We start from the raw sequence: 6,965 nt of genomic DNA on the forward strand, positions 1-6,965 counted from the left end.
TCGGAAAATTCTTTTGAGGAAATTCGAGTGTAAAACTTGCGAGAGAGCAACAAAGGGGCGCCCCAACCAAAATGACGACGGGAAACTTGTAGCGTGGAATTGTCCGTCTCGGGCGGTGTCCAGCCAATATTGCCGCCCTAATCCTTGGCCACCGACAGCTGCACAATATTGACGCTGACAATCATTCTCGATTCTTTGACAAAATGCCAATAGTGGCCTCGGCCATTGTAGTACGTAGCAGTCACGCTGCATCTGGAGTCCCTGGCCTGCTGCTTCACCCTCGAAGGAGTCCGCAGAGACTCCAAACGATCTGCTTCTGGCGCCTGGTGGCAGGCCGCTCTCTGCCGCCGAGACGCAATCCGCTGGCAGCGCACCCTCGGAGCTGCCTGGCGGGCTCACTCCTTTGTCACGCAAAGATTCGGATAATCGCAGCTCCTGAGTGCTCTCGAGAAGTTTAGGTCCGCGTGGTAAAGCCGCTCCGATAAATTACACGTTGAGGAAAGTTACAATTCGACATCCGCCAGACAATTTAGTGCGGGCGCTGCTGCAGCTTTGTTGTTATCCGTCGGAAGGGAAATGTCGGAGGTGCTGCTGTAGCCGTGTGGTAACGAGTCTGTGATGGCTGTGGGCGCGGGTGTTAGACCAGTAACTGCCTGATGGGGTCGAGTGTGGGCGTCCGTTGGGCTCTTCTTCGTCTTTCCTCTGTTTTACGGTTTATTTGTCGTTGTGAAGGCGTTCTCTTGGGCGTGCGTGGTCGCACTGTCCGTCCAGTCTGTCGGCGTGTCTGTCTTCATGTGTCTCTTTATGTATCGATTTCTTTATTTATTCAGCGGCCATTTGTCATTGTGTTAGTTTACCTCCGGAATTGTATGCTATTTGCTTTCTGTCATTCCCTCCTCTGCGTGGTGTGTGTGTGTGAGCGTGCGTGCGTGCGTGCGTGTGTGCCTGTGCTTCATTATACCTTATGTGCTGGTTCGGTGAAACGAAGAATTTCAAGAAAATATTTATTGTGCTTACTCATTGCTTCTGGCACAGTTGTAAGATGCCCTTTACTGATTCGATACTGCGATTTTGGAATAAAATCGAAACGAAGCTAAATTGATGTCAGTGCCAGAAGCGGCTCCTCGAGAGCACACAGACCGCGGCACTTGTCATGGATCTCCGCCTGGCCTATTTACCTGGCCACGGCGCGGGAGGAGGAAAAACGAGTCAATCGGCGAAGGATCCGGTCAAGCGAGGTGGAAAACAACCGGAAAATAAGAGGCGTGTGTGTCGAGGTATCTTCAGTCAGAAATTGTGAAAGAAAGTCTGTTATAAAGTTGAGAAAAGTTAAGAATGTCGAAAGTTTGGACACTGTCTCACAAAAGTGGAAGAAACCGAACTGTCGAGAAAGAGATGCGACACGTAGTGTGGAGGAAGTGGCCGGTTATCGTGGACAACGAGAAATTGGATAAGATCTTAAGAAAATGTGTCTGCAAGATGCTCTATGGGTTATCAGCTCTATGTTTGTTCTCGTTTCGCTGTGTTTTGGACGCCTGTCATTGGCTCTGGCCGATCGCGCTCAGCGATGCCGCACGACGACTACACAGGAAGCCACACGACGAAACGCACGATTTAAAGAAAAACAGGCCTCTGAGCCGTGTAGTCTGTGCGGTGCACATTAAGCTGAAGGGAGAGCAGGATCTATCACTGTGATCACACACTTTTCTGTCCATTTGCACGCAAGGACGTTAGAGCGCACGGACGCGTAGTCACGCACGTTTGCGGAACAGACGGACGTACATTCACGCATGTGCACATTAGGGTACACAGCTTTCCGATCACACAAGTATGCTAGATAAACGGCAACATAGCATAGTGCGGGTGTGGAACTATGCAAGTATATTTCGTGTATTTTGGTTTACGAACAAAAGCATGATTACACAGCGCAAACCTGCCATACACATTCCCTCCTGAACAGACAGACAGTGAAAGAGCCACGCCCGAGCAAATAACCGTAAAGACTCACATCAGCGTACGACAATACTCGAAAATACAGTCGTTTAGGTAAGCCTTCTGATAGCGAGACACTATTACATGTATGTATCCGAACTTCAGACCAGACTAACCTATACTCACATGGACGCAGACTCGTATATCCGTAAACACGCTCAAATCCGATTATTAGGGCAAATGTGGGCCGTCCAATTAATGTTTATATTCTAGAATTAATGGGAGTTGTGGTTATAGTCCCAATCAGTGGAGGTGAGAATAAATAATTGTTGACACAGTATCGATGCGCAGGGACGGTAGAGAGAGAGAGAGAGAGAGAGAGAGAGAGAGAGAGAGAGAGAGAGAGAGAGAGAGAGAGGAGAGAGGAGAGAGAGAGAAGAGAGAGAGAAGAGAGAGGAGAGGAGGGGAGGGAGGGAGAGAGAGAGAGGAGAGGAGAGAGAGGGAGGAGAGAGGAGGGAGGGAGGGGTGAGGGAGAGGGAGGGACGGGGAGGGAGAGAGCGAGAGAGAGAGAGAGAGGGGGGGAGGGAGGGAGGGAGGGGAGAGAGAGGGAGGGAAGGGGGAGAGAGGGAGGGAGGGGGAGAGAGGGAGGGAGGGGGAGAGAGGGAGGGAGGGGGAGAGAGGAGGGAGGGAGGGAGAGAGAGAGAGAGGGAGAGAGAGAGAGAGAGAGAGAGAGAGAGAGAGAGAGAGAGAGAGAGAGAGAGAGAGAGGGAGGGAGGGAGGGAAGGGGAGGGGGGAGGGAGGGAGGAAGGGAGAGGAGAGAGAGAGAGGAGAGAGAGAGAGAGAGAGAAGAGAGAGAGAGGAGGAGGAGTAGGAGAGAGAGAGAGAGAAGAGAGAGAGAGAGATGAGTAGAGAGAAGAGAGAAGAGAGAGAGAGAGAGAGAGAGAGAGAGAGAGGAGAGAGAAGGCGAGGGGGTATGGCGAAATCTCCAACGAGCTTAAAGAAAATAGATATTTGTCGGGGGTATAGAGGAGACCTATAAGAGGCTGGAGGCAGAGATAAAGAAGGCAGGAAACCGCGTGAAAATATTAGATGGCTTTTCTTCTTCGATTTATTGGTTTGGGAAGTAAAGGATGCAAAAAAGAGGAATTATGGTAATTGGCATGGTAGAGCTTTCTAGAGAAGTTGAAAACCTCTTTGTTCTTCATTTTTTCTTCTTAAAAAATATTAATGGTGAGTCTTACAGTTCATGCTTTGCACTAAAAGTCTGAAGCAACGTCAGCAAAATATCAACGTCACATTCGTAAACTTTGTCAGCTTCGCATGCACGAGTGTTCTTGCAGTACGGTAGTTTGAACAACGAGCTCCCATGAGCAGGCCCGCTCCCGTGTTTCTCCCTTGACGTCATGAGAGCAAAACCAACGAAAGCAGCGAGCGAGGATCTTTGCCTCCCGCTTGCCCTGCTTGCAAATCGTAAGAGGGGCCATAACTAATGGAGGCGCGAGATAAGCGCGTGTTGCCAGTGCCCGGCCGCGAGCCAACGACATGGCCCCGAGGAAATGGGATCCTGCGAGCGTCAGACCTCATTTTTGAGCCACGTTAATGGATACTCAAATGAATTGCTAGTTTCTGAGGAGCGGAAGGATAATTTTTCCTCCTTTTTCTTCCGGCTTTCTCCATTTTATTTGTATGTTGCTTTACACATGATCAAAGCGGTCGTATATTGAATGCGCGTGAGGCATGATTAACCAGAAGCTTTGCGCCGTAGTACTTGTGGAGAGCCGAGGCTATTGTAGCTCTCTCTCTCTCTCTCTCTCTCTCTCTCTCTCTCTCTCTCTCTCTCTCTCTCTCTCTCTCTCTCTCTCTCTCTCTCTCTCTCTTCTCTCTCTCTCTCTCTCTCTCTCTCTCCATTACTGCCGAAATACCAGGACTCGGAAAGGAAGGAGTGGGTTAGAATGGGACTCTTAAATTATATTGAGAAAATGCTTCGGAACTCTGGACACGCTCGCTTAAGATGGGGGAGGGGGAGGAGATTAGGGAACTTGAAGGAAAAGAAATTAAAGATGATGTTTACATGTATATTTGTTCATGTGTGTGTGTGTGTGTGTGTGTGTGTGTGTGTGTGTGTGTGTGTGTGTGTGTGTGTGTGTGTGTGTGTGTGTGTGTGTGAGAGAGAGAGAGAGAGAGAGAGAGAGAGAGAGAGAGAGAGAGAGAGGAGAGAGAGAGAGAGAGAGAGAAGAGAGAGATAGTAAAACAAAGTAAGAAAGGAAAGGAGGAAGAAAGAGGAAGACATAGTGGATAGGACGGATCGACAGCGATTTTGAATTTCAAATTAAAAAATAAGTGAAATGAAATTGCTAGTAAAAGTATGAAAAAGGACAAAGAGACGACGCGGGAAAATAAAACGAGAGATACCGAGGGAGGGAAGAAGGGGAGAAGGACTCCATCAACATGAAGTGGAAAGCGAAGATTAATTATGAAGAGAGGAATGAAAGGAGGGAGAGCGCGAAGGGAAGAGCAAAGAGAAGGACGCAAAGATAAACAAGGGAACAGGGAGGAAGAAGAGGAGACTCGCCGACAGATGGCTCGCAGCTGCTTTGGCTCGAGACCTAAAGCACGGGCCAAACGCACGAGGCGGAGAGGCAGCGGAAAGGGGTCTGGTGCAGCTGAAGGAAAGTGACTGGTGAGGCACCAGGGCGGCCCGGTAGCCTCCTGCAGGGGAGCCCGCGGGGGAGGGGCAGAAGGACTACACGTGTTCGAGAAAGATAGGGATTCAGTGAGTGCCTTTCCGTGTGTTTTGACGAAAGGGAAGTGAAAGGGAAATGCGGAGAGAGAGAGGGGGGGAGACGGAGAGAGAGGGGGGGATGGAGAGAGAAAGAGGGGCTGGGGGATGGAGAGAAAGAGGGGGGGAGGGGGATGGAGACAGAGAGGGGGGAGGGGAATGGAGAGAGAGAAGGGGGGAGGGGGTGGAGAGAGAGCGGGGGAGGGGGATGGTGAGAGAGGGGGAGGGGGATGGAGAGAGAGAGAGGGAGGGAAGGAAAGAAAGAAAGAAAGAAAGAAAGAAAGAAAGAAAGAAAGAAAGAAAGAAAGAAAGAAAGGAGAGAGAGAGAGAGAGGCAGGGAGGGAGGGAGGGAAGGAGAGAGAGAGAGGGAGGGAGGGAGGGAGAGAGGGAGGGAGGGAAGGAAGGAGAGAGAGAGTGTGAGTGTGTGTGTGTGTGTGTGTGCGCGCGCGCGCGTGTGTGCGTGCTTGTGCGTGTGTGTGTATGTGAACGTGCGACTGTGCGTTCACTCGTGTGTATGCTGGAAAGGCAGCCTGTCAGCGATGTTTAGGGTTTTGTCTGAACGTGATGGGGAGTCGAAGGAATTGCAATAGGCAGTGGTGTGTGGGATTTTTGCGAAGGGTTGTTCTGTTGTGTTGCAGTTCGGAAAGGTCGCGATGCCTAGCAAGCGCAGTCATGTGCACCGCTCGTGCTGGAAACATGTCGGCGCTGCTTCAGAGGGATGCAAGACAGACGAGAAGTGTGGACAGGTGGAGTGGGTAAGGAAGGCCAACGAAACGGCAGTGAATTTTGTATTTTGTTTGAGACTTGAATGGTAGTTGATATGATCATGGATTTGCAACAGATATTTGTTTAACTATTCGAAATTGTTCTGAATATATGACTTCATTTTTAAAATTTGGCCGGAGGCAATCTTTGATACGATCGATTTATTACCAGATAACAAATTCAGGATATAATATGATTGTCTTCCATTACGTCACTAGAAATATAACAATCACTTTTTTATCAGCCATCCCTGAGAACTGCACAGCAATAGGATAATTTTATCTCAGTGAATATATATCCATAACATAATATGAATTCCATATATGGGATAGTACATACTTATAGCTAGTACAACAATCTGAGATATTTGGGCTTTTAATAGGCCTATCAAAGTTTATTAATTTTATTCACCGGTCCAGAATATTTCCCCGACCCAGCAAGACAATCTGCAATCTTCAACCTTAATTCTCGCAGACATGACATAACGTTGTCTTACTTGAACCACAGAGGATTGCTTTTCCTGCTAAACATGGCATGTCGGCTACTATTAAAACTTCCAGGCCTTTAAAGTTTACTGGATCAGTCAAGGCATCGATACACGAGGGTCCACAAAGTGAGATCATGGCAAGATGTACTTTAGAGTGTCAGTCCGTACGTTGCTTATTGCATGCTTGTCTTATTGAGCTGGCGGAATAACAATTCTCTGGGATTCAGTCATGTATGAGACAGACCTTTTTCCAGAGTTGAAATTAGATTTCACACACATACATAATCAAACATATACATATTACATATATATATATATATATATATATATATATATATATATATATATATATATATATATATATATATATGTATATATATATATATATATATATATATATATATATAGAGAGAGAGAGAGAGAGAGAGAGAGAGAGAGAGAGAGAGAGAGAGAGAGAGAGAGAGAGAGAGAGAGAGGTGTGTGTGTGTGTGTGTTTGTGTGTGTGTGTGTGTATTTACGTATGTGGTGCGCATTTTCAGATCCCAAATTGTATACATAAATGTTCCTAGTCTGTAGAGCCTGTCTGTGGTTTCTTTCCCAGTTGTCGGGAAAGTTAAGAACATTAGTGAATATTAAAAAATTGTTGATCTCCTTCGTTGGCCTTTTAACCCTATGCCCTTCCTGTCTCCTCCTCCGCCACGTCCCTTTACACTTGTCTGGCATTCCTTCCCTTTCCCAGGAGAGGCCACTTTTCTGTTCTTGCCCTTGGCCATGCTGCTTTGCATCTTCCTTCCAAACTCTTTTGCGTTTTTCTCCAAAAGATCGGCTTGGTAGAGCTTATAAATTATGTTTTAGTTCGTTTCGATGTATGGCGAATGCAAATTACTAACGTTCCAGTGTAATGAAAGGTACTCTTAGACACATCTCAATTCTATTGTTTGCAGTTGTCTTAAATTAGTAAGCATTTCCGTTCATTTTAGAGTGGATGCTCGACTGGCTTGC

The sequence above is a fragment of the Penaeus monodon genome, chromosome 14 (genome assembly GCF_015228065.2).
Source record: "Penaeus monodon isolate SGIC_2016 chromosome 14, NSTDA_Pmon_1, whole genome shotgun sequence".
In the NCBI taxonomy this organism is placed as follows: Eukaryota; Metazoa; Arthropoda; class Malacostraca; order Decapoda; family Penaeidae; genus Penaeus; species Penaeus monodon.